Source organism: Phoenix dactylifera, chromosome 4 (genome assembly GCF_051530095.1).
Source record: "Phoenix dactylifera cultivar Ajwa chromosome 4, Ajwa_hap1_PhDact_Kaust_v1.1, whole genome shotgun sequence".
Lineage (NCBI taxonomy): Eukaryota > Viridiplantae > Streptophyta > Magnoliopsida > Arecales > Arecaceae > Phoenix > Phoenix dactylifera.
In genome coordinates, this window is record NC_143193.1 from 33,757,031 (window position 1) to 33,777,500 (window position 20,470).

Consider the following 20,470-nt stretch of genomic DNA (forward strand, 5'->3'; position numbering starts at 1 on the left):
TGGCGTAAAATTCAACGCGCTGGTCCCGCTATGCTGCATGGCACAGCCAGTCTCCGAACTCGGTTTATTTTCGGAGGAAAAAAATTATCCGGAGTGGAAAAGCCAAAAGCCGAAAAATTAAAAATAAATATTATCAAAAAATAAAAAAGCGGGCAAAAAATTAAAGGGGTGCAACACGAGGACTTCCCAGAGGGTCACCCATCCTAGTACTACTCTCGCCCAAGCATGCTTAACTGCAGAGTTCTGATGGAATCCGGTGCATTAGGGCTGGTATGATCGCACCCATGATATGCCCTTCGAAACTTCCTTTTATGACGAAGCAGCAGACCTCGACGGCCCGAGACATTCGCGCCGGCGGGGCCGTTCTGGCGTAGGATTCAACGCGCTGGTCCCGCTATGCAGCATGGCATCGCCAGTCTCCGGACTCAGTTTATTTTCGGGGGAAAAAATTATCCCAAGAGGAAAGGCCAAAAGCCGAAAAATTAAAAATAAATTTTATCAAAAAATAAAAAAGCAGGCAAAAAATAAAAGGGGTGCAACACGAGGACTTCCCAGGGGGTCACCCATCCTAGTACTACTCTCGCCCAAGCACGCTTAACTGCGGAGTTCTGATGGGATCCGGTGCATTAGTGCTGGTATGATCGCACCCATGACAAGCCCTTCGAAACTCCCTTTTATGACAAAGCAGCAGGTCTCGACGGCCCGAGACATTCGCACCGCCGGGGCCGTTCTGGCGTAGGATTCAACGCGCTGGTCCCGCTATGCTGCATGGCACCGCCAGTCTTCGGACTCAGTTTATTTTCGGAGAAAAAAAATTATCCGAAGCGGAAAAGCCAAAAGCCGAAAAATTAAAAATAAATATTATCAAAAAATAAAAAAAGGGGCAAAAAATAAAAGGGGTGCAACACGAGGACTTCCCAGGTGGTCACCCATCCTAGTGCTACTCTCGCCCAAGCACGCTTAACTGCAGAGTTCTGATGGGATCCGGTGCATTAGTGCTGGTATGATCGCACCCATGACAAGCCCTTCGAAACTCCCTTTTATGACAAAGCAGCCGGTCTCGACGGCCCGAGACATTCGCGCCGCCGGGGCCGTTCTGGCGTAGGATTCAACGCGCTGGTCCCGCTATGCTGCATGGCACCGCCAGTCTCCGGACTCAATTTATTTTTGTGGAAAAAAAATTATTCGAAGTGGAAAAGCCAAAAGCTGAAAAATTAAAAATAAATATTATCAAAAAATAAAAAAAGGGCAAAAAATAAAAGGGGTGCAACACGAGGACTTCCTGGGGGGTCACCCATCCTAGTACTACTCTCGCCCAAGCAAGCTTAACTGCGGAGTTCTGATGGGATCCGGCGCATTAGTGCTGGTATGATCGCACCCATGACAAGCCCTTCGAAACTCCTTTTTATGACAAAGCAGCCGATCTCGACGGCCCGAGACATTCGCGCCGCCGGGGCCGTTCTGGCGTAAAATTCAACGCGCTGGTCCCGCTATGCTGCATGGCACCGCCAGTCTCCGAACTCAGTTTATTTTCGGAGGAAAAAAATTATCCGGAGTGGAAAATCCAAAAGCCAAAAAATTAAAAATAAATATTATCAAAAAATAAAAAAGCGGGCAAAAAATTAAAGGGGTGCAACACGAGGACTTCCCAGAGGGTCACACATCCCAGTACTACTCTCGCCCAAGCATGCTTAACTGCGGAGTTCTGATGGAATCCGGTGCATTAGTGCTGGTATGATCGCACCCATGATATGCCCTTCGAAACTTCCTTTTATGACAAAGCAGCAGACCTCGACGGCCCGAGACATTCGCGCCGGCGGGGCCGTTCTGGCGTAGGATTCAACGCGCTGGTCCCGCTATGCTGCATGGCACCGCCAGTCCCCGGACTCAGTTTATTTTCGGAGAAAAAAATTATCCGAAGAGAAAAAGCCGAAAGCCGAAAAATTAAAAATAAATATTATCAAAAAATAAAAAAGCGGGCAAAAAATAAAAGGGGTGCAACACGAGGACTTCCCAGGGGTCACCCATCCTAGTACTACTCTCGCCCAAGCACGCTTAACTGCGGAGTTCTGATGGGATCCGGTGCATTAGTGCTGGTATGATCGCACCCATGACAAGCCCTTCGAAACTCCTTTTTATGACAAAGCAGCCGGTCTCGACGGCCCGAGACATTCGCGCCGCCGGGGCCGTTCTGGCGTAAAATTCAACGCGCTGGTCCCGCTATGCTGCATGGCACCGCCAGTCTCCGAACTCAGTTTATTTTCGGAGGAAAAAAATTATCCGGAGTGGAAAAGCCAAAAGCCAAAAAATTAAAAATAAATATTATCAAAAAATAAAAAAGCGGGCAAAAAATTAAAGGGGTGCAACACGAGGACTTCCCAGAGGGTCACACATCCCAGTACTACTCTCGCCCAAGCATGCTTAACTGCGGAGTTCTGATGGAATCCGGTGCATTAGTGCTGGTATGATCGCACCCATGATATGCCCTTCGAAACTTCCTTTTATGACAAAGCAGCAGACCTCGACGGCCCGAGACATTCGCGCCGGCGGGGCCGTTCTGGCGTAGGATTCAACGCGCTGGTCCCGCTATGCTGCATGGCACCGCCAGTCTCCGGACTCAGTTTATTTTTGTGGAAAAAAAATTATCCGAAGTGGAAAAGCCAAAAGCTGAAAAATTAAAAATAAATATTATCAAAAAATAAAAAAAGGGCAAAAAATAAAAGGGGTGCAACACGAGGACTTCCTGGGGGTCACCCATCCTAGTACTACTCTCGCCCAAGCACGCTTAACTGCGGAGTTCTGATGGGATCCGGCGCATCAGCGCTGGTATGATCGCACCCATGACAAGCCCTTCGAAACTCCTTTTTATGACAAAGCAGCCGGTCTCGACGGCCCGAGACATTCGCGCCGCCGGGGCCGTTCTGGCGTAAAATTCAACGCGCTGGTCCCGCTATGCTGCATGGCACAGCCAGTCTCCGAACTCGGTTTATTTTCGGAGGAAAAAAATTATCCGGAGTGGAAAAGCCAAAAGCCGAAAAATTAAAAATAAATATTATCAAAAAATAAAAAAGCGGGCAAAAAATTAAAGGGGTGCAACACGAGGACTTCCCAGAGGGTCACCCATCCTAGTACTACTCTCGCCCAAGCATGCTTAACTGCAGAGTTCTGATGGAATCCGGTGCATTAGGGCTGGTATGATCGCACCCATGATATGCCCTTCGAAACTTCCTTTTATGACGAAGCAGCAGACCTCGACGGCCCGAGACATTCGCGCCGGCGGGGCCGTTCTGGCGTAGGATTCAACGCGCTGGTCCCGCTATGCAGCATGGCATCGCCAGTCTCCGGACTCAGTTTATTTTCGGGGGAAAAAATTATCCCAAGAGGAAAGGCCAAAAGCCGAAAAATTAAAAATAAATTTTATCAAAAAATAAAAAAGCGGGCAAAAAATAAAAGGGGTGCAACACGAGGACTTCCCAGGGGGTCACCCATCCTAGTACTACTCTCGCCCAAGCACGCTTAACTGCGGAGTTCTGATGGGATCCGGTGCATTAGTGCTGGTATGATCGCACCCATGACAAGCCCTTCGAAACTCCCTTTTATGACAAAGCAGCAGGTCTCGACGGCCCGAGACATTCGCACCGCCGGGGCCGTTCTGGCGTAGGATTCAACGCGCTGGTCCCGCTATGCTGCATGGCACCGCCAGTCTTCGGACTCAGTTTATTTTCGGAGAAAAAAAATTATCCGAAGCGGAAAAGCCAAAAGCCGAAAAATTAAAAATAAATATTATCAAAAAATAAAAAAAGGGGCAAAAAATAAAAGGGGTGCAACACGAGGACTTCCCAGGTGGTCACCCATCCTAGTGCTACTCTCGCCCAAGCACGCTTAACTGCAGAGTTCTGATGGGATCCGGTGCATTAGTGCTGGTATGATCGCACCCATGACAAGCCCTTCGAAACTCCCTTTTATGACAAAGCAGCCGGTCTCGACGGCCCGAGACATTCGCGCCGCCGGGGCCGTTCTGGCGTAGGATTCAACGCGCTGGTCCCGCTATGCTGCATGGCACCGCCAGTCTCCGGACTCAATTTATTTTTGTGGAAAAAAAATTATTCGAAGTGGAAAAGCCAAAAGCTGAAAAATTAAAAATAAATATTATCAAAAAATAAAAAAAGGGCAAAAAATAAAAGGGGTGCAACACGAGGACTTCCTGGGGGGTCACCCATCCTAGTACTACTCTCGCCCAAGCAAGCTTAACTGCGGAGTTCTGATGGGATCCGGCGCATTAGTGCTGGTATGATCGCACCCATGACAAGCCCTTCGAAACTCCTTTTTATGACAAAGCAGCCGGTCTCGACGGCCCGAGACATTCGCGCCGCCGGGGCCGTTCTGGCGTAAAATTCAACGCGCTGGTCCCGCTATGCTGCATGGCACCGCCAGTCTCCGAACTCAGTTTATTTTCGGAGGAAAAAAATTATCCGGAGTGGAAAATCCAAAAGCCAAAAAATTAAAAATAAATATTATCAAAAAATAAAAAAGCGGGCAAAAAATTAAAGGGGTGCAACACGAGGACTTCCCAGAGGGTCACACATCCCAGTACTACTCTCGCCCAAGCATGCTTAACTGCGGAGTTCTGATGGAATCCGGTGCATTAGTGCTGGTATGATCGCACCCATGATATGCCCTTCGAAACTTCCTTTTATGACAAAGCAGCAGACCTCGACGGCCCGAGACATTCGCGCCGGCGGGGCCGTTCTGGCGTAGGATTCAACGCGCTGGTCCCGCTATGCTGCTTGGCACCGCCAGTCCCCGGACTCAGTTTATTTTCGGAGAAAAAAATTATCCGAAGAGAAAAAGCCGAAAAATTAAAAATAAATATTATCAAAAAATAAAAAAGCGGGCAAAAAATAAAAGGGGTGCAACACGAGGACTTCCCAGGGGTCACCCATCCTAGTACTACTCTCGCCCAAGCACGCTTAACTGCGGAGTTCTGATGGGATCCGGTGCATTAGTGCTGGTATGATCGCACCCATGACAAGCCCTTCGAAACTCCTTTTTATGACAAAGCAGCCGGTCTCGACGGCCCGAGACATTCGCGCCGCCGGGGCCGTTCTGGCGTAAAATTCAACGCGCTGGTCCCGCTATGCTGCATGGCACCGCCAGTCTCCGAACTCAGTTTATTTTCGGAGGAAAAAAATTATCCGGAGTGGAAAAGCCAAAAGCCAAAAAATTAAAAATAAATATTATCAAAAAATAAAAAAGCGGGCAAAAAATTAAAGGGGTGCAACACGAGGACTTCCCAGAGGGTCACACATCCCAGTACTACTCTCGCCCAAGCATGCTTAACTGCGGAGTTCTGATGGAATCCGGTGCATTAGTGCTGGTATGATCGCACCCATGATATGCCCTTCGAAACTTCCTTTTATGACAAAGCAGCAGACCTCGACGGCCCGAGACATTCGCGCCGGCGGGGCCGTTCTGGCGTAGGATTCAACGCGCTGGTCCCGCTATGCTGCATGGCACCGCCAGTCCCCGGACTCAGTTTATTTTCGGAGAAAAAAATTATCCGAAGAGAAAAAGCCGAAAGCCGAAAAATTAAAAATAAATATTATCAAAAAATAAAAAAGCGGGCAAAAAATAAAAGGGGTGCAACACGAGGACTTCCCAGGGGTCACCCATCCTAGTACTACTCTCGCCCAAGCACGCTTAACTGCGGAGTTCTGATGGGATCCGGTGCATTAGTGCTGGTATGATCGCACCCATGACAAGCCCTTCGAAACTCCCTTTTATGACAAAGCAGCAGATCTCGACGGCCCGAGACATTCGCACCGCCGGGGCCGTTCTGGCGTAGGATTCAACGCGCTGGTCCCGCTATGCTGCATGGCACCGCCAGTCTTCGGACTCAGTTTATTTTCGGAGAAAAAAAATTATCCGAAGCGGAAAAGCCAAAAGCCGAAAAATTAAAAATAAATATTATCAAAAAATAAAAAAAGGGGCAAAAAATAAAAGGGGTGCAACACGAGGACTTCCCAGGTGGTCACCCATCCTAGTGCTACTCTCGCCCAAGCACGCTTAACTGCGGAGTTCTGATGGGATCCGGTGCATTAGTGCTGGTATGATCGCACCCATGACAAGCCCTTCGAAACTCCCTTTTATGACAAAGCAGCCGGTCTCGACGGCCCGAGACATTCGCGCCGCCGGGGCCGTTCTGGCGTAGGATTCAACGCGCTGGTCCCGCTATGCTGCATGGCACCGCCAGTCTCCGGACTCAGTTTATTTTCGGAGGAAAAAAATTATCCGGAGTGGAAAAGCCAAAAGCCAAAAAATTAAAAATAAATATTATCAAAAAATAAAAAAGCGGGCAAAAAATTAAAGGGGTGCAACACGAGGACTTCCCAGAGGGTCACACATCCCAGTACTACTCTCGCCCAAGCATGCTTAACTGCGGAGTTCTGATGGAATCCGGTGCATTAGTGCTGGTATGATCGCACCCATGATATGCCCTTCGAAACTTCCTTTTATGACAAAGCAGCAGACCTCGACGGCCCGAGACATTCGCGCCGGCGGGGCCGTTCTGGCGTAGGATTCAACGCGCTGGTCCCGCTATGCTGCATGGCACCGCCAGTCTCCGGACTCAGTTTATTTTTGTGGAAAAAAAATTATCCGAAGTGGAAAAGCCAAAAGCTGAAAAATTAAAAATAAATATTATCAAAAAATAAAAAAAGGGCAAAAAATAAAAGGGGTGCAACACGAGGACTTCCTGGGGGTCACCCATCCTAGTACTACTCTCGCCCAAGCACGCTTAACTGCGGAGTTCTGATGGGATCCGGCGCATCAGCGCTGGTATGATCGCACCCATGACAAGCCCTTCGAAACTCCTTTTTATGACAAAGCAGCCGGTCTCGACGGCCCGAGACATTCGCGCCGCCGGGGCCGTTCTGGCGTAAAATTCAACGCGCTGGTCCCGCTATGCTGCATGGCACAGCCAGTCTCCGAACTCGGTTTATTTTCGGAGGAAAAAAATTATCCGGAGTGGAAAAGCCAAAAGCCGAAAAATTAAAAATAAATATTATCAAAAAATAAAAAAGCGGGCAAAAAATTAAAGGGGTGCAACACGAGGACTTCCCAGAGGGTCACCCATCCTAGTACTACTCTCGCCCAAGCATGCTTAACTGCAGAGTTCTGATGGAATCCGGTGCATTAGGGCTGGTATGATCGCACCCATGATATGCCCTTCGAAACTTCCTTTTATGACGAAGCAGCAGACCTCGACGGCCCGAGACATTCGCGCCGGCGGGGCCGTTCTGGCGTAGGATTCAACGCGCTGGTCCCGCTATGCAGCATGGCATCGCCAGTCTCCGGACTCAGTTTATTTTCGGGGGAAAAAATTATCCCAAGAGGAAAGGCCAAAAGCCGAAAAATTAAAAATAAATTTTATCAAAAAATAAAAAAGCAGGCAAAAAATAAAAGGGGTGCAACACGAGGACTTCCCAGGGGGTCACCCATCCTAGTACTACTCTCGCCCAAGCACGCTTAACTGCGGAGTTCTGATGGGATCCGGTGCATTAGTGCTGGTATGATCGCACCCATGACAAGCCCTTCGAAACTCCCTTTTATGACAAAGCAGCAGGTCTCGACGGCCCGAGACATTCGCACCGCCGGGGCCGTTCTGGCGTAGGATTCAACGCGCTGGTCCCGCTATGCTGCATGGCACCGCCAGTCTTCGGACTCAGTTTATTTTCGGAGAAAAAAAATTATCCGAAGCGGAAAAGCCAAAAGCCGAAAAATTAAAAATAAATATTATCAAAAAATAAAAAAAGGGGCAAAAAATAAAAGGGGTGCAACACGAGGACTTCCCAGGTGGTCACCCATCCTAGTGCTACTCTCGCCCAAGCACGCTTAACTGCAGAGTTCTGATGGGATCCGGTGCATTAGTGCTGGTATGATCGCACCCATGACAAGCCCTTCGAAACTCCCTTTTATGACAAAGCAGCCGGTCTCGACGGCCCGAGACATTCGCGCCGCCGGGGCCGTTCTGGCGTAGGATTCAACGCGCTGGTCCCGCTATGCTGCATGGCACCGCCAGTCTCCGGACTCAATTTATTTTTGTGGAAAAAAAATTATTCGAAGTGGAAAAGCCAAAAGCTGAAAAATTAAAAATAAATATTATCAAAAAATAAAAAAAGGGCAAAAAATAAAAGGGGTGCAACACGAGGACTTCCTGGGGGGTCACCCATCCTAGTACTACTCTCGCCCAAGCAAGCTTAACTGCGGAGTTCTGATGGGATCCGGCGCATTAGTGCTGGTATGATCGCACCCATGACAAGCCCTTCGAAACTCCTTTTTATGACAAAGCAGCCGATCTCGACGGCCCGAGACATTCGCGCCGCCGGGGCCGTTCTGGCGTAAAATTCAACGCGCTGGTCCCGCTATGCTGCATGGCACCGCCAGTCTCCGAACTCAGTTTATTTTCGGAGGAAAAAAATTATCCGGAGTGGAAAATCCAAAAGCCAAAAAATTAAAAATAAATATTATCAAAAAATAAAAAAGCGGGCAAAAAATTAAAGGGGTGCAACACGAGGACTTCCCAGAGGGTCACACATCCCAGTACTACTCTCGCCCAAGCATGCTTAACTGCGGAGTTCTGATGGAATCCGGTGCATTAGTGCTGGTATGATCGCACCCATGATATGCCCTTCGAAACTTCCTTTTATGACAAAGCAGCAGACCTCGACGGCCCGAGACATTCGCGCCGGCGGGGCCGTTCTGGCGTAGGATTCAACGCGCTGGTCCCGCTATGCTGCATGGCACCGCCAGTCCCCGGACTCAGTTTATTTTCGGAGAAAAAAATTATCCGAAGAGAAAAAGCCGAAAGCCGAAAAATTAAAAATAAATATTATCAAAAAATAAAAAAGCGGGCAAAAAATAAAAGGGGTGCAACACGAGGACTTCCCAGGGGTCACCCATCCTAGTACTACTCTCGCCCAAGCACGCTTAACTGCGGAGTTCTGATGGGATCCGGTGCATTAGTGCTGGCATGATCGCACCCATGACAAGCCCTTCGAAACTCCTTTTTATGACAAAGCAGCCGGTCTCGACGGCCCGAGACATTCGCGCCGCCGGGGCCGTTCTGGCGTAAAATTCAACGCGCTGGTCCCGCTATGCTGCATGGCACCGCCAGTCTCCGAACTCAGTTTATTTTCGGAGGAAAAAAATTATCCGGAGTGGAAAAGCCAAAAGCCAAAAAATTAAAAATAAATATTATCAAAAAATAAAAAAGCGGGCAAAAAATTAAAGGGGTGCAACACGAGGACTTCCCAGAGGGTCACACATCCCAGTACTACTCTCGCCCAAGCATGCTTAACTGCGGAGTTCTGATGGAATCCGGTGCATTAGTGCTGGTATGATCGCACCCATGATATGCCCTTCGAAACTTCCTTTTATGACAAAGCAGCAGACCTCGACGGCCCGAGACATTCGCGCCGGCGGGGCCGTTCTGGCGTAGGATTCAACGCGCTGGTCCCGCTATGCTGCATGGCACCGCCAGTCTCCGGACTCAGTTTATTTTTGTGGAAAAAAAATTATCCGAAGTGGAAAAGCCAAAAGCTGAAAAATTAAAAATAAATATTATCAAAAAATAAAAAAAGGGCAAAAAATAAAAGGGGTGCAACACGAGGACTTCCTGGGGGTCACCCATCCTAGTACTACTCTCGCCCAAGCACGCTTAACTGCGGAGTTCTGATGGGATCCGGCGCATCAGCGCTGGTATGATCGCACCCATGACAAGCCCTTCGAAACTCCTTTTTATGACAAAGCAGCCGGTCTCGACGGCCCGAGACATTCGCGCCGCCGGGGCCGTTCTGGCGTAAAATTCAACGCGCTGGTCCCGCTATGCTGCATGGCACAGCCAGTCTCCGAACTCGGTTTATTTTCGGAGGAAAAAAATTATCCGGAGTGGAAAAGCCAAAAGCCGAAAAATTAAAAATAAATATTATCAAAAAATAAAAAAGCGGGCAAAAAATTAAAGGGGTGCAACACGAGGACTTCCCAGAGGGTCACCCATCCTAGTACTACTCTCGCCCAAGCATGCTTAACTGCAGAGTTCTGATGGAATCCGGTGCATTAGGGCTGGTATGATCGCACCCATGATATGCCCTTCGAAACTTCCTTTTATGACGAAGCAGCAGACCTCGACGGCCCGAGACATTCGCGCCGGCGGGGCCGTTCTGGCGTAGGATTCAACGCGCTGGTCCCGCTATGCAGCATGGCATCGCCAGTCTCCGGACTCAGTTTATTTTCGGGGGAAAAAATTATCCCAAGAGGAAAGGCCAAAAGCCGAAAAATTAAAAATAAATTTTATCAAAAAATAAAAAAGCGGGCAAAAAATAAAAGGGGTGCAACACGAGGACTTCCCAGGGGGTCACCCATCCTAGTACTACTCTCGCCCAAGCACGCTTAACTGCGGAGTTCTGATGGGATCCGGTGCATTAGTGCTGGTATGATCGCACCCATGACAAGCCCTTCGAAACTCCCTTTTATGACAAAGCAGCAGGTCTCGACGGCCCGAGACATTCGCACCGCCGGGGCCGTTCTGGCGTAGGATTCAACGCGCTGGTCCCGCTATGCTGCATGGCACCGCCAGTCTTCGGACTCAGTTTATTTTCGGAGAAAAAAAATTATCCGAAGCGGAAAAGCCAAAAGCCGAAAAATTAAAAATAAATATTATCAAAAAATAAAAAAAGGGGCAAAAAATAAAAGGGGTGCAACACGAGGACTTCCCAGGTGGTCACCCATCCTAGTGCTACTCTCGCCCAAGCACGCTTAACTGCAGAGTTCTGATGGGATCCGGTGTATTAGTGCTGGTATGATCGCACCCATGACAAGCCCTTCGAAACTCCCTTTTATGACAAAGCAGCCGGTCTCGACGGCCCGAGACATTCGCGCCGCCGGGGCCGTTCTGGCGTAGGATTCAACGCGCTGGTCCCGCTATGCTGCATGGCACCGCCAGTCTCCGGACTCAATTTATTTTTGTGGAAAAAAAATTATTCGAAGTGGAAAAGCCAAAAGCTGAAAAATTAAAAATAAATATTATCAAAAAATAAAAAAAGGGCAAAAAATAAAAGGGGTGCAACACGAGGACTTCCTGGGGGGTCACCCATCCTAGTACTACTCTCGCCCAAGCAAGCTTAACTGCGGAGTTCTGATGGGATCCGGCGCATTAGTGCTGGTATGATCGCACCCATGACAAGCCCTTCGAAACTCCTTTTTATGACAAAGCAGCCGGTCTCGACGGCCCGAGACATTCGCGCCGCCGGGGCCGTTCTGGCGTAAAATTCAACGCGCTGGTCCCGCTATGCTGCATGGCACCGCCAGTCTCCGAACTCAGTTTATTTTCGGAGGAAAAAAATTATCCGGAGTGGAAAATCCAAAAGCCAAAAAATTAAAAATAAATATTATCAAAAAATAAAAAAGCGGGCAAAAAATTAAAGGGGTGCAACACGAGGACTTCCCAGAGGGTCACACATCCCAGTACTACTCTCGCCCAAGCATGCTTAACTGCGGAGTTCTGATGGAATCCGGTGCATTAGTGCTGGTATGATCGCACCCATGATATGCCCTTCGAAACTTCCTTTTATGACAAAGCAGCAGACCTCGACGGCCCGAGACATTCGCGCCGGCGGGGCCGTTCTGGCGTAGGATTCAACGCGCTGGTCCCGCTATGCTGCATGGCACCGCCAGTCCCCGGACTCAGTTTATTTTCGGAGAAAAAAATTATCCGAAGAGAAAAAGCCGAAAAATTAAAAATAAATATTATCAAAAAATAAAAAAGCGGGCAAAAAATAAAAGGGGTGCAACACGAGGACTTCCCAGGGGTCACCCATCCTAGTACTACTCTCGCCCAAGCACGCTTAACTGCGGAGTTCTGATGGGATCCGGTGCATTAGTGCTGGTATGATCGCACCCATGACAAGCCCTTCGAAACTCCTTTTTATGACAAAGCAGCCGGTCTCGACGGCCCGAGACATTCGCGCCGCCGGGGCCGTTCTGGCGTAAAATTCAACGCGCTGGTCCCGCTATGCTGCATGGCACCGCCAGTCTCCGAACTCAGTTTATTTTCGGAGGAAAAAAATTATCCGGAGTGGAAAAGCCAAAAGCCAAAAAATTAAAAATAAATATTATCAAAAAATAAAAAAGCGGGCAAAAAATTAAAGGGGTGCAACACGAGGACTTCCCAGAGGGTCACACATCCCAGTACTACTCTCGCCCAAGCATGCTTAACTGCGGAGTTCTGATGGAATCCGGTGCATTAGTGCTGGTATGATCGCACCCATGATATGCCCTTCGAAACTTCCTTTTATGACAAAGCAGCAGACCTCGACGGCCCGAGACATTCGCGCCGGCGGGGCCGTTCTGGCGTAGGATTCAACGCGCTGGTCCCGCTATGCTGCATGGCACCGCCAGTCCCCGGACTCAGTTTATTTTCGGAGAAAAAAATTATCCGAAGAGAAAAAGCCGAAAGCCGAAAAATTAAAAATAAATATTATCAAAAAATAAAAAAGCGGGCAAAAAATAAAAGGGGTGCAACACGAGGACTTCCCAGGGGTCACCCATCCTAGTACTACTCTCGCCCAAGCACGCTTAACTGCGGAGTTCTGATGGGATCCGGTGCATTAGTGCTGGTATGATCGCACCCATGACAAGCCCTTCGAAACTCCCTTTTATGACAAAGCAGCAGATCTCGACGGCCCGAGACATTCGCACCGCCGGGGCCGTTCTGGCGTAGGATTCAACGCGCTGGTCCCGCTATGCTGCATGGCACCGCCAGTCTTCGGACTCAGTTTATTTTCGGAGAAAAAAAATTATCCGAAGCGGAAAAGCCAAAAGCCGAAAAATTAAAAATAAATATTATCAAAAAATAAAAAAAGGGGCAAAAAATAAAAGGGGTGCAACACGAGGACTTCCCAGGTGGTCACCCATCCTAGTGCTACTCTCGCCCAAGCACGCTTAACTGCGGAGTTCTGATGGGATCCGGTGCATTAGTGCTGGTATGATCGCACCCATGACAAGCCCTTCGAAACTCCCTTTTATGACAAAGCAGCCGGTCTCGACGGCCCGAGACATTCGCGCCGCCGGGGCCGTTCTGGCGTAGGATTCAACGCGCTGGTCCCGCTATGCTGCATGGCACCGCCAGTCTCCGGACTCAGTTTATTTTCGGAGGAAAAAAATTATCCGGAGTGGAAAAGCCAAAAGCCAAAAAATTAAAAATAAATATTATCAAAAAATAAAAAAGCGGGCAAAAAATTAAAGGGGTGCAACACGAGGACTTCCCAGAGGGTCACACATCCCAGTACTACTCTCGCCCAAGCATGCTTAACTGCGGAGTTCTGATGGAATCCGGTGCATTAGTGCTGGTATGATCGCACCCATGATATGCCCTTCGAAACTTCCTTTTATGACAAAGCAGCAGACCTCGACGGCCCGAGACATTCGCGCCGGCGGGGCCGTTCTGGCGTAGGATTCAACGCGCTGGTCCCGCTATGCTGCATGGCACCGCCAGTCTCCGGACTCAGTTTATTTTTGTGGAAAAAAAATTATCCGAAGTGGAAAAGCCAAAAGCTGAAAAATTAAAAATAAATATTATCAAAAAATAAAAAAAGGGCAAAAAATAAAAGGGGTGCAACACGAGGACTTCCTGGGGGTCACCCATCCTAGTACTACTCTCGCCCAAGCACGCTTAACTGCGGAGTTCTGATGGGATCCGGCGCATCAGCGCTGGTATGATCGCACCCATGACAAGCCCTTCGAAACTCCTTTTTATGACAAAGCAGCCGGTCTCGACGGCCCGAGACATTCGCGCCGCCGGGGCCGTTCTGGCGTAAAATTCAACGCGCTGGTCCCGCTATGCTGCATGGCACAGCCAGTCTCCGAACTCGGTTTATTTTCGGAGGAAAAAAATTATCCGGAGTGGAAAAGCCAAAAGCCGAAAAATTAAAAATAAATATTATCAAAAAATAAAAAAGCGGGCAAAAAATTAAAGGGGTGCAACACGAGGACTTCCCAGAGGGTCACCCATCCTAGTACTACTCTCGCCCAAGCATGCTTAACTGCAGAGTTCTGATGGAATCCGGTGCATTAGGGCTGGTATGATCGCACCCATGATATGCCCTTCGAAACTTCCTTTTATGACGAAGCAGCAGACCTCGACGGCCCGAGACATTCGCGCCGGCGGGGCCGTTCTGGCGTAGGATTCAACGCGCTGGTCCCGCTATGCAGCATGGCATCGCCAGTCTCCGGACTCAGTTTATTTTCGGGGGAAAAAATTATCCCAAGAGGAAAGGCCAAAAGCCGAAAAATTAAAAATAAATTTTATCAAAAAATAAAAAAGCGGGCAAAAAATAAAAGGGGTGCAACACGAGGACTTCCCAGGGGGTCACCCATCCTAGTACTACTCTCGCCCAAGCACGCTTAACTGCGGAGTTCTGATGGGATCCGGTGCATTAGTGCTGGTATGATCGCACCCATGACAAGCCCTTCGAAACTCCCTTTTATGACAAAGCAGCAGGTCTCGACGGCCCGAGACATTCGCACCGCCGGGGCCGTTCTGGCGTAGGATTCAACGCGCTGGTCCCGCTATGCTGCATGGCACCGCCAGTCTTCGGACTCAGTTTATTTTCGGAGAAAAAAAATTATCCGAAGCGGAAAAGCCAAAAGCCGAAAAATTAAAAATAAATATTATCAAAAAATAAAAAAAGGGGCAAAAAATAAAAGGGGTGCAACACGAGGACTTCCCAGGTGGTCACCCATCCTAGTGCTACTCTCGCCCAAGCACGCTTAACTGCAGAGTTCTGATGGGATCCGGTGCATTAGTGCTGGTATGATCGCACCCATGACAAGCCCTTCGAAACTCCCTTTTATGACAAAGCAGCCGGTCTCGACGGCCCGAGACATTCGCGCCGCCGGGGCCGTTCTGGCGTAGGATTCAACGCGCTGGTCCCGCTATGCTGCATGGCACCGCCAGTCTCCGGACTCAATTTATTTTTGTGGAAAAAAAATTATTCGAAGTGGAAAAGCCAAAAGCTGAAAAATTAAAAATAAATATTATCAAAAAATAAAAAAAGGGCAAAAAATAAAAGGGGTGCAACACGAGGACTTCCTGGGGGGTCACCCATCCTAGTACTACTCTCGCCCAAGCAAGCTTAACTGCGGAGTTCTGATGGGATCCGGCGCATTAGTGCTGGTATGATCGCACCCATGACAAGCCCTTCGAAACTCCTTTTTATGACAAAGCAGCCGGTCTCGACGGCCCGAGACATTCGCGCCGCCGGGGCCGTTCTGGCGTAAAATTCAACGCGCTGGTCCCGCTATGCTGCATGGCACCGCCAGTCTCCGAACTCAGTTTATTTTCGGAGGAAAAAAATTATCCGGAGTGGAAAATCCAAAAGCCAAAAAATTAAAAATAAATATTATCAAAAAATAAAAAAGCGGGCAAAAAATTAAAGGGGTGCAACACGAGGACTTCCCAGAGGGTCACACATCCCAGTACTACTCTCGCCCAAGCATGCTTAACTGCGGAGTTCTGATGGAATCCGGTGCATTAGTGCTGGTATGATCGCACCCATGATATGCCCTTCGAAACTTCCTTTTATGACAAAGCAGCAGACCTCGACGGCCCGAGACATTCGCGCCGGCGGGGCCGTTCTGGCGTAGGATTCAACGCGCTGGTCCCGCTATGCTGCATGGCACCGCCAGTCCCCGGACTCAGTTTATTTTCGGAGAAAAAAATTATCCGAAGAGAAAAAGCCGAAAAATTAAAAATAAATATTATCAAAAAATAAAAAAGCGGGCAAAAAATAAAAGGGGTGCAACACGAGGACTTCCCAGGGGTCACCCATCCTAGTACTACTCTCGCCCAAGCACGCTTAACTGCGGAGTTCTGATGGGATCCGGTGCATTAGTGCTGGTATGATCGCACCCATGACAAGCCCTTCGAAACTCCTTTTTATGACAAAGCAGCCGGTCTCGACGGCCCGAGACATTCGCGCCGCCGGGGCCGTTCTGGCGTAAAATTCAACGCGCTGGTCCCGCTATGCTGCATGGCACCGCCAGTCTCCGAACTCAGTTTATTTTCGGAGGAAAAAAATTATCCGGAGTGGAAAAGCCAAAAGCCAAAAAATTAAAAATAAATATTATCAAAAAATAAAAAAGCGGGCAAAAAATTAAAGGGGTGCAACACGAGGACTTCCCAGAGGGTCACACATCCCAGTACTACTCTCGCCCAAGCATGCTTAACTGCGGAGTTCTGATGGAATCCGGTGCATTAGTGCGGGTATGATCGCACCCATGATATGCCCTTCGAAACTTCCTTTTATGACAAAGCAGCAGACCTCGACGGCCCGAGACATTCGCGCCGGCGGGGCCGTTCTGGCGTAGGATTCAACGCGCTGGTCCCGCTATGCTGCATGGCACCGCCAGTCCCCGGACTCAGTTTATTTTCGGAGAAAAAAATTATCCGAAGAGAAAAAGCCGAAAGCCGAAAAATTAAAAATAAATATTATCAAAAAATAAAAAAGCGGGCAAAAAATAAAAGGGGTGCAACACGAGGACTTCCCAGGGGTCACCCATCCTAGTACTACTCTCGCCCAAGCACGCTTAACTGCGGAGTTCTGATGGGATCCGGTGCATTAGTGCTGGTATGATCGCACCCATGACAAGCCCTTCGAAACTCCCTTTTATGACAAAGCAGCAGATCTCGACGGCCCGAGACATTCGCACCGCCGGGGCCGTTCTGGCGTAGGATTCAACGCGCTGGTCCCGCTATGCTGCATGGCACCGCCAGTCTTCGGACTCAGTTTATTTTCGGAGAAAAAAAATTATCCGAAGCGGAAAAGCCAAAAGCCGAAAAATTAAAAATAAATATTATCAAAAAATAAAAAAAGGGGCAAAAAATAAAAGGGGTGCAACACGAGGACTTCCCAGGTGGTCACCCATCCTAGTGCTACTCTCGCCCAAGCACGCTTAACTGCGGAGTTCTGATGGGATCCGGTGCATTAGTGCTGGTATGATCGCACCCATGACAAGCCCTTCGAAACTCCCTTTTATGACAAAGCAGCCGGTCTCGACGGCCCGAGACATTCGCGCCGCCGGGGCCGTTCTGGCGTAGGATTCAACGCGCTGGTCCCGCTATGCTGCATGGCACCGCCAGTCTCCGGACTCAGTTTATTTTCGGAGGAAAAAAATTATCCGGAGTGGAAAAGCCAAAAGCCAAAAAATTAAAAATAAATATTATCAAAAAATAAAAAAGCGGGCAAAAAATTAAAGGGGTGCAACACGAGGACTTCCCAGAGGGTCACACATCCCAGTACTACTCTCGCCCAAGCATGCTTAACTGCGGAGTTCTGATGGAATCCGGTGCATTAGTGCTGGTATGATCGCACCCATGATATGCCCTTCGAAACTTCCTTTTATGACAAAGCAGCAGACCTCGACGGCCCGAGACATTCGCGCCGGCGGGGCCGTTCTGGCGTAGGATTCAACGCGCTGGTCCCGCTATGCTGCATGGCACCGCCAGTCTCCGGACTCAGTTTATTTTTGTGGAAAAAAAATTATCCGAAGTGGAAAAGCCAAAAGCTGAAAAATTAAAAATAAATATTATCAAAAAATAAAAAAAGGGCAAAAAATAAAAGGGGTGCAACACGAGGACTTCCTGGGGGTCACCCATCCTAGTACTACTCTCGCCCAAGCACGCTTAACTGCGGAGTTCTGATGGGATCCGGCGCATCAGCGCTGGTATGATCGCACCCATGACAAGCCCTTCGAAACTCCTTTTTATGACAAAGCAGCCGGTCTCGACGGCCCGAGACATTCGCGCCGCCGGGGCCGTTCTGGCGTAAAATTCAACGCGCTGGTCCCGCTATGCTGCATGGCACAGCCAGTCTCCGAACTCGGTTTATTTTCGGAGGAAAAAAATTATCCGGAGTGGAAAAGCCAAAAGCCGAAAAATTAAAAATAAATATTATCAAAAAATAAAAAAGCGGGCAAAAAATTAAAGGGGTGCAACACGAGGACTTCCCAGAGGGTCACCCATCCTAGTACTACTCTCGCCCAAGCATGCTTAACTGCAGAGTTCTGATGGAATCCGGTGCATTAGGGCTGGTATGATCGCACCCATGATATGCCCTTCGAAACTTCCTTTTATGACGAAGCAGCAGACCTCGACGGCCCGAGACATTCGCGCCGGCGGGGCCGTTCTGGCGTACGATTCAACGCGCTGGTCCCGCTATGCAGCATGGCATCGCCAGTCTCCGGACTCAGTTTATTTTCGGGGGAAAAAATTATCCCAAGAGGAAAGGCCAAAAGCCGAAAAATTAAAAATAAATTTTATCAAAAAATAAAAAAGCGGGCAAAAAATAAAAGGGGTGCAACACGAGGACTTCCCAGGGGGTCACCCATCCTAGTACTACTCTCGCCCAAGCACGCTTAACTGCGGAGTTCTGATGGGATCCGGTGCATTAGTGCTGGTATGATCGCACCCATGACAAGCCCTTCGAAACTCCCTTTTATGACAAAGCAGCAGGTCTCGACGGCCCGAGACATTCGCACCGCCGGGGCCGTTCTGGCGTAGGATTCAACGCGCTGGTCCCGCTATGCTGCATGGCACCGCCAGTCTTCGGACTCAGTTTATTTTCGGAGAAAAAAAATTATCCGAAGCGGAAAAGCCAAAAGCCGAAAAATTAAAAATAAATATTATCAAAAAATAAAAAAAGGGGCAAAAAATAAAAGGGGTGCAACACGAGGACTTCCCAGGTGGTCACCCATCCTAGTGCTACTCTCGCCCAAGCACGCTTAACTGCAGAGTTCTGATGGGATCCGGTGCATTAGTGCTGGTATGATCGCACCCATGACAAGCCCTTCGAAACTCCCTTTTATGACAAAGCAGCCGGTCTCGACGGCCCGAGACATTCGCGCCGCCGGGGCCGTTCTGGCGTAGGATTCAACGCGCTGGTCCCGCTATGCTGCATGGCACCGCCAGTCTCCGGACTCAATTTATTTTTGTGGAAAAAAAATTATTCGAAGTGGAAAAGCCAAAAGCTGAAAAATTAAAAATAAATATTATCAAAAAATAAAAAAAGGGCAAAAAATAAAAGGGGTGCAACACGAGGACTTCCTGGGGGGTCACCCATCCTAGTACTACTCTCGCCCAAGCAAGCTTAACTGCGGAGTTCTGATGGGATCCGGCGCATTAGTGCTGGTATGATCGCACCCATGACAAGCCCTTCGAAACTCCTTTTTATGACAAAGCAGCCGGTCTCGACGGCCCGAGACATTCGCGCCGCCGGGGCCGTTCTGGCGTAAAATTCAACGCGCTGGTCCCGCTATGCTGCATGGCACCGCCAGTCTCCGAACTCAGTTTATTTTCGGAGGAAAAAAATTATCCGGAGTGGAAAATCCAAAAGCCAAAAAATTAAAAATAAATATTATCAAAAAATAAAAAAGCGGGCAAAAAATTAAAGGGGTGCAACACGAGGACTTCCCAGAGGGTCACACATCCCAGTACTACTCTCGCCCAAGCATGCTTAACTGCGGAGTTCTGATGGAATCCGGTGCATTAGTGCTGGTATGATCGCACCCATGATATGCCCTTCGAAACTTCCTTTTATGACAAAGCAGCAGACCTCGACGGCCCGAGACATTCGCGCCGGCGGGGCCGTTCTGGCGTAGGATTCAACGCGCTGGTCCCGCTATGCTGCATGGCACCGCCAGTCCCCGGACTCAGTTTATTTTCGGAGAAAAAAATTATCCGAAGAGAAAAAGCCGAAAAATTAAAAATAAATATTATCAAAAAATAAAAAAGCGGGCAAAAAATAAAAGGGGTGCAACACGAGGACTTCCCAGGGGTCACCCATCCTAGTACTACTCTCGCCCAAGCACGCTTAACTGCGGAGTTCTGATGGGATCCGGTGCATTAGTGCTGGTATGATCGCACCCATGACAAGCCCTTCGAAACTCCTTTTTATGACAAAGCAGCCGGTCTCGACGGCCCGAGACATTCGCGCCGCCGGGGCCGTTCTGGCGTAAAATTCAACGCGCTGGTCCCGCTATGCTGCATGGCACCGCCAGTCTCCGAACTCAGTTTATTTTCGGAGGAAAAAAATTATCCGGAGTGGAAAAGCCAAAAGCCAAAAAATTAAAAATAAATATTATCAAAAAATAAAAAAGCGGGCAAAAAATTAAAGGGGTGCAACACGAGGACTTCCCAGAGGGTCACACATCCCAGTACTACTCTCGCCCAAGCATGCTTAACTGCGGAGTTCTGATGGAATCCGGTGCATTAGTGCTGGTATGATCGCACCCATGATATGCCCTTCGAAACTTCCTTTTATGACAAAGCAGCAGACCTCGACGGCCCGAGACATTCGCGCCGGCGGGGCCGTTCTGGCGTAGGATTCAACGCGCTGGTCCCGCTATGCTGCATGGC

The 20,470-nt window shown here is 48.9% G+C and overlaps 35 non-coding genes and 21 pseudogenes across 35 annotated transcripts; all 56 read right to left on the reverse strand.

Moving 5' to 3' along the window:
• Positions 1–165: 165 nt before the first annotated feature.
• Positions 166–284, reverse strand: LOC149753989 (5S ribosomal RNA; annotated as a pseudogene).
• Positions 285–530: 246 nt separating this feature from the next.
• Positions 531–649, reverse strand: LOC149753990 (5S ribosomal RNA). Its single transcript, XR_016410774.1, has one exon. It is a non-coding gene; the product is annotated as a 5S ribosomal RNA (ribosomal RNA).
• Positions 650–896: 247 nt separating this feature from the next.
• LOC149753991 (5S ribosomal RNA) lies at positions 897–1,015 on the reverse strand. The gene has a single exon (XR_016406232.1). It is a non-coding gene; the product is annotated as a 5S ribosomal RNA (ribosomal RNA).
• Positions 1,016–1,261: 246 nt separating this feature from the next.
• LOC149753992 (5S ribosomal RNA) lies at positions 1,262–1,380 on the reverse strand. Its single transcript, XR_016407951.1, has one exon. It is a non-coding gene; the product is annotated as a 5S ribosomal RNA (ribosomal RNA).
• Positions 1,381–1,627: 247 nt separating this feature from the next.
• Positions 1,628–1,746, reverse strand: LOC149753993 (5S ribosomal RNA; annotated as a pseudogene).
• A 246-nt stretch (positions 1,747–1,992) lies between these two features.
• LOC149753994 (5S ribosomal RNA) lies at positions 1,993–2,110 on the reverse strand. Its single transcript, XR_016403626.1, has one exon. It is a non-coding gene; the product is annotated as a 5S ribosomal RNA (ribosomal RNA).
• Positions 2,111–2,357: 247 nt separating this feature from the next.
• Positions 2,358–2,476, reverse strand: LOC149753995 (5S ribosomal RNA; annotated as a pseudogene).
• Positions 2,477–2,722: 246 nt separating this feature from the next.
• On the reverse strand, positions 2,723–2,840 carry LOC149753996 (5S ribosomal RNA). Its single transcript, XR_016407725.1, has one exon. It is a non-coding gene; the product is annotated as a 5S ribosomal RNA (ribosomal RNA).
• A 247-nt stretch (positions 2,841–3,087) lies between these two features.
• LOC149753997 (5S ribosomal RNA) lies at positions 3,088–3,206 on the reverse strand (annotated as a pseudogene).
• A 246-nt stretch (positions 3,207–3,452) lies between these two features.
• On the reverse strand, positions 3,453–3,571 carry LOC149753998 (5S ribosomal RNA). The gene has a single exon (XR_016410785.1). It is a non-coding gene; the product is annotated as a 5S ribosomal RNA (ribosomal RNA).
• A 247-nt stretch (positions 3,572–3,818) lies between these two features.
• Positions 3,819–3,937, reverse strand: LOC149753999 (5S ribosomal RNA). The gene has a single exon (XR_016406233.1). It is a non-coding gene; the product is annotated as a 5S ribosomal RNA (ribosomal RNA).
• A 246-nt stretch (positions 3,938–4,183) lies between these two features.
• LOC149754000 (5S ribosomal RNA) lies at positions 4,184–4,302 on the reverse strand. The gene has a single exon (XR_016407952.1). It is a non-coding gene; the product is annotated as a 5S ribosomal RNA (ribosomal RNA).
• A 247-nt stretch (positions 4,303–4,549) lies between these two features.
• On the reverse strand, positions 4,550–4,668 carry LOC149754001 (5S ribosomal RNA; annotated as a pseudogene).
• Positions 4,669–4,907: 239 nt separating this feature from the next.
• LOC149754002 (5S ribosomal RNA) lies at positions 4,908–5,025 on the reverse strand. Its single transcript, XR_016403627.1, has one exon. It is a non-coding gene; the product is annotated as a 5S ribosomal RNA (ribosomal RNA).
• Positions 5,026–5,272: 247 nt separating this feature from the next.
• On the reverse strand, positions 5,273–5,391 carry LOC149754003 (5S ribosomal RNA; annotated as a pseudogene).
• Positions 5,392–5,637: 246 nt separating this feature from the next.
• On the reverse strand, positions 5,638–5,755 carry LOC149754004 (5S ribosomal RNA). The gene has a single exon (XR_016403628.1). It is a non-coding gene; the product is annotated as a 5S ribosomal RNA (ribosomal RNA).
• A 247-nt stretch (positions 5,756–6,002) lies between these two features.
• LOC149754005 (5S ribosomal RNA) lies at positions 6,003–6,121 on the reverse strand. The gene has a single exon (XR_016404057.1). It is a non-coding gene; the product is annotated as a 5S ribosomal RNA (ribosomal RNA).
• Positions 6,122–6,368: 247 nt separating this feature from the next.
• Positions 6,369–6,487, reverse strand: LOC149754006 (5S ribosomal RNA; annotated as a pseudogene).
• A 246-nt stretch (positions 6,488–6,733) lies between these two features.
• On the reverse strand, positions 6,734–6,851 carry LOC149754007 (5S ribosomal RNA). Its single transcript, XR_016407726.1, has one exon. It is a non-coding gene; the product is annotated as a 5S ribosomal RNA (ribosomal RNA).
• A 247-nt stretch (positions 6,852–7,098) lies between these two features.
• Positions 7,099–7,217, reverse strand: LOC149754008 (5S ribosomal RNA; annotated as a pseudogene).
• A 246-nt stretch (positions 7,218–7,463) lies between these two features.
• On the reverse strand, positions 7,464–7,582 carry LOC149754009 (5S ribosomal RNA). The gene has a single exon (XR_016410796.1). It is a non-coding gene; the product is annotated as a 5S ribosomal RNA (ribosomal RNA).
• A 247-nt stretch (positions 7,583–7,829) lies between these two features.
• Positions 7,830–7,948, reverse strand: LOC149754010 (5S ribosomal RNA). The gene has a single exon (XR_016406234.1). It is a non-coding gene; the product is annotated as a 5S ribosomal RNA (ribosomal RNA).
• A 246-nt stretch (positions 7,949–8,194) lies between these two features.
• On the reverse strand, positions 8,195–8,313 carry LOC149754011 (5S ribosomal RNA). The gene has a single exon (XR_016407953.1). It is a non-coding gene; the product is annotated as a 5S ribosomal RNA (ribosomal RNA).
• A 247-nt stretch (positions 8,314–8,560) lies between these two features.
• Positions 8,561–8,679, reverse strand: LOC149754012 (5S ribosomal RNA; annotated as a pseudogene).
• Positions 8,680–8,925: 246 nt separating this feature from the next.
• LOC149754013 (5S ribosomal RNA) lies at positions 8,926–9,043 on the reverse strand. The gene has a single exon (XR_016405488.1). It is a non-coding gene; the product is annotated as a 5S ribosomal RNA (ribosomal RNA).
• A 247-nt stretch (positions 9,044–9,290) lies between these two features.
• LOC149754014 (5S ribosomal RNA) lies at positions 9,291–9,409 on the reverse strand (annotated as a pseudogene).
• A 246-nt stretch (positions 9,410–9,655) lies between these two features.
• Positions 9,656–9,773, reverse strand: LOC149754015 (5S ribosomal RNA). The gene has a single exon (XR_016407727.1). It is a non-coding gene; the product is annotated as a 5S ribosomal RNA (ribosomal RNA).
• Positions 9,774–10,020: 247 nt separating this feature from the next.
• On the reverse strand, positions 10,021–10,139 carry LOC149754016 (5S ribosomal RNA; annotated as a pseudogene).
• Positions 10,140–10,385: 246 nt separating this feature from the next.
• Positions 10,386–10,504, reverse strand: LOC149754017 (5S ribosomal RNA). Its single transcript, XR_016410808.1, has one exon. It is a non-coding gene; the product is annotated as a 5S ribosomal RNA (ribosomal RNA).
• Positions 10,505–10,751: 247 nt separating this feature from the next.
• Positions 10,752–10,870, reverse strand: LOC149754018 (5S ribosomal RNA). Its single transcript, XR_016405619.1, has one exon. It is a non-coding gene; the product is annotated as a 5S ribosomal RNA (ribosomal RNA).
• A 246-nt stretch (positions 10,871–11,116) lies between these two features.
• Positions 11,117–11,235, reverse strand: LOC149754019 (5S ribosomal RNA). Its single transcript, XR_016407954.1, has one exon. It is a non-coding gene; the product is annotated as a 5S ribosomal RNA (ribosomal RNA).
• A 247-nt stretch (positions 11,236–11,482) lies between these two features.
• On the reverse strand, positions 11,483–11,601 carry LOC149754020 (5S ribosomal RNA; annotated as a pseudogene).
• A 239-nt stretch (positions 11,602–11,840) lies between these two features.
• Positions 11,841–11,958, reverse strand: LOC149754021 (5S ribosomal RNA). The gene has a single exon (XR_016403630.1). It is a non-coding gene; the product is annotated as a 5S ribosomal RNA (ribosomal RNA).
• Positions 11,959–12,205: 247 nt separating this feature from the next.
• On the reverse strand, positions 12,206–12,324 carry LOC149754022 (5S ribosomal RNA; annotated as a pseudogene).
• Positions 12,325–12,570: 246 nt separating this feature from the next.
• Positions 12,571–12,688, reverse strand: LOC149754023 (5S ribosomal RNA). The gene has a single exon (XR_016403631.1). It is a non-coding gene; the product is annotated as a 5S ribosomal RNA (ribosomal RNA).
• Positions 12,689–12,935: 247 nt separating this feature from the next.
• On the reverse strand, positions 12,936–13,054 carry LOC149754024 (5S ribosomal RNA). Its single transcript, XR_016404058.1, has one exon. It is a non-coding gene; the product is annotated as a 5S ribosomal RNA (ribosomal RNA).
• A 247-nt stretch (positions 13,055–13,301) lies between these two features.
• LOC149754025 (5S ribosomal RNA) lies at positions 13,302–13,420 on the reverse strand (annotated as a pseudogene).
• Positions 13,421–13,666: 246 nt separating this feature from the next.
• LOC149754026 (5S ribosomal RNA) lies at positions 13,667–13,784 on the reverse strand. Its single transcript, XR_016407728.1, has one exon. It is a non-coding gene; the product is annotated as a 5S ribosomal RNA (ribosomal RNA).
• A 247-nt stretch (positions 13,785–14,031) lies between these two features.
• Positions 14,032–14,150, reverse strand: LOC149754027 (5S ribosomal RNA; annotated as a pseudogene).
• A 246-nt stretch (positions 14,151–14,396) lies between these two features.
• LOC149754028 (5S ribosomal RNA) lies at positions 14,397–14,515 on the reverse strand. The gene has a single exon (XR_016410819.1). It is a non-coding gene; the product is annotated as a 5S ribosomal RNA (ribosomal RNA).
• Positions 14,516–14,762: 247 nt separating this feature from the next.
• On the reverse strand, positions 14,763–14,881 carry LOC149754029 (5S ribosomal RNA). The gene has a single exon (XR_016406235.1). It is a non-coding gene; the product is annotated as a 5S ribosomal RNA (ribosomal RNA).
• Positions 14,882–15,127: 246 nt separating this feature from the next.
• LOC149754030 (5S ribosomal RNA) lies at positions 15,128–15,246 on the reverse strand. Its single transcript, XR_016407955.1, has one exon. It is a non-coding gene; the product is annotated as a 5S ribosomal RNA (ribosomal RNA).
• Positions 15,247–15,493: 247 nt separating this feature from the next.
• On the reverse strand, positions 15,494–15,612 carry LOC149754031 (5S ribosomal RNA; annotated as a pseudogene).
• Positions 15,613–15,851: 239 nt separating this feature from the next.
• LOC149754032 (5S ribosomal RNA) lies at positions 15,852–15,969 on the reverse strand. Its single transcript, XR_016403632.1, has one exon. It is a non-coding gene; the product is annotated as a 5S ribosomal RNA (ribosomal RNA).
• A 247-nt stretch (positions 15,970–16,216) lies between these two features.
• On the reverse strand, positions 16,217–16,335 carry LOC149754033 (5S ribosomal RNA; annotated as a pseudogene).
• Positions 16,336–16,581: 246 nt separating this feature from the next.
• On the reverse strand, positions 16,582–16,699 carry LOC149754034 (5S ribosomal RNA). Its single transcript, XR_016403633.1, has one exon. It is a non-coding gene; the product is annotated as a 5S ribosomal RNA (ribosomal RNA).
• Positions 16,700–16,946: 247 nt separating this feature from the next.
• On the reverse strand, positions 16,947–17,065 carry LOC149754035 (5S ribosomal RNA). The gene has a single exon (XR_016404059.1). It is a non-coding gene; the product is annotated as a 5S ribosomal RNA (ribosomal RNA).
• Positions 17,066–17,312: 247 nt separating this feature from the next.
• Positions 17,313–17,431, reverse strand: LOC149754036 (5S ribosomal RNA; annotated as a pseudogene).
• Positions 17,432–17,677: 246 nt separating this feature from the next.
• LOC149754037 (5S ribosomal RNA) lies at positions 17,678–17,795 on the reverse strand. Its single transcript, XR_016407729.1, has one exon. It is a non-coding gene; the product is annotated as a 5S ribosomal RNA (ribosomal RNA).
• A 247-nt stretch (positions 17,796–18,042) lies between these two features.
• LOC149754038 (5S ribosomal RNA) lies at positions 18,043–18,161 on the reverse strand (annotated as a pseudogene).
• A 246-nt stretch (positions 18,162–18,407) lies between these two features.
• LOC149754039 (5S ribosomal RNA) lies at positions 18,408–18,526 on the reverse strand. The gene has a single exon (XR_016410832.1). It is a non-coding gene; the product is annotated as a 5S ribosomal RNA (ribosomal RNA).
• A 247-nt stretch (positions 18,527–18,773) lies between these two features.
• Positions 18,774–18,892, reverse strand: LOC149754040 (5S ribosomal RNA). The gene has a single exon (XR_016406236.1). It is a non-coding gene; the product is annotated as a 5S ribosomal RNA (ribosomal RNA).
• A 246-nt stretch (positions 18,893–19,138) lies between these two features.
• LOC149754041 (5S ribosomal RNA) lies at positions 19,139–19,257 on the reverse strand. The gene has a single exon (XR_016407957.1). It is a non-coding gene; the product is annotated as a 5S ribosomal RNA (ribosomal RNA).
• Positions 19,258–19,504: 247 nt separating this feature from the next.
• On the reverse strand, positions 19,505–19,623 carry LOC149754042 (5S ribosomal RNA; annotated as a pseudogene).
• Positions 19,624–19,862: 239 nt separating this feature from the next.
• LOC149754043 (5S ribosomal RNA) lies at positions 19,863–19,980 on the reverse strand. Its single transcript, XR_016403634.1, has one exon. It is a non-coding gene; the product is annotated as a 5S ribosomal RNA (ribosomal RNA).
• Positions 19,981–20,227: 247 nt separating this feature from the next.
• LOC149754044 (5S ribosomal RNA) lies at positions 20,228–20,346 on the reverse strand (annotated as a pseudogene).
• Positions 20,347–20,470: the final 124 nt, after the last annotated feature.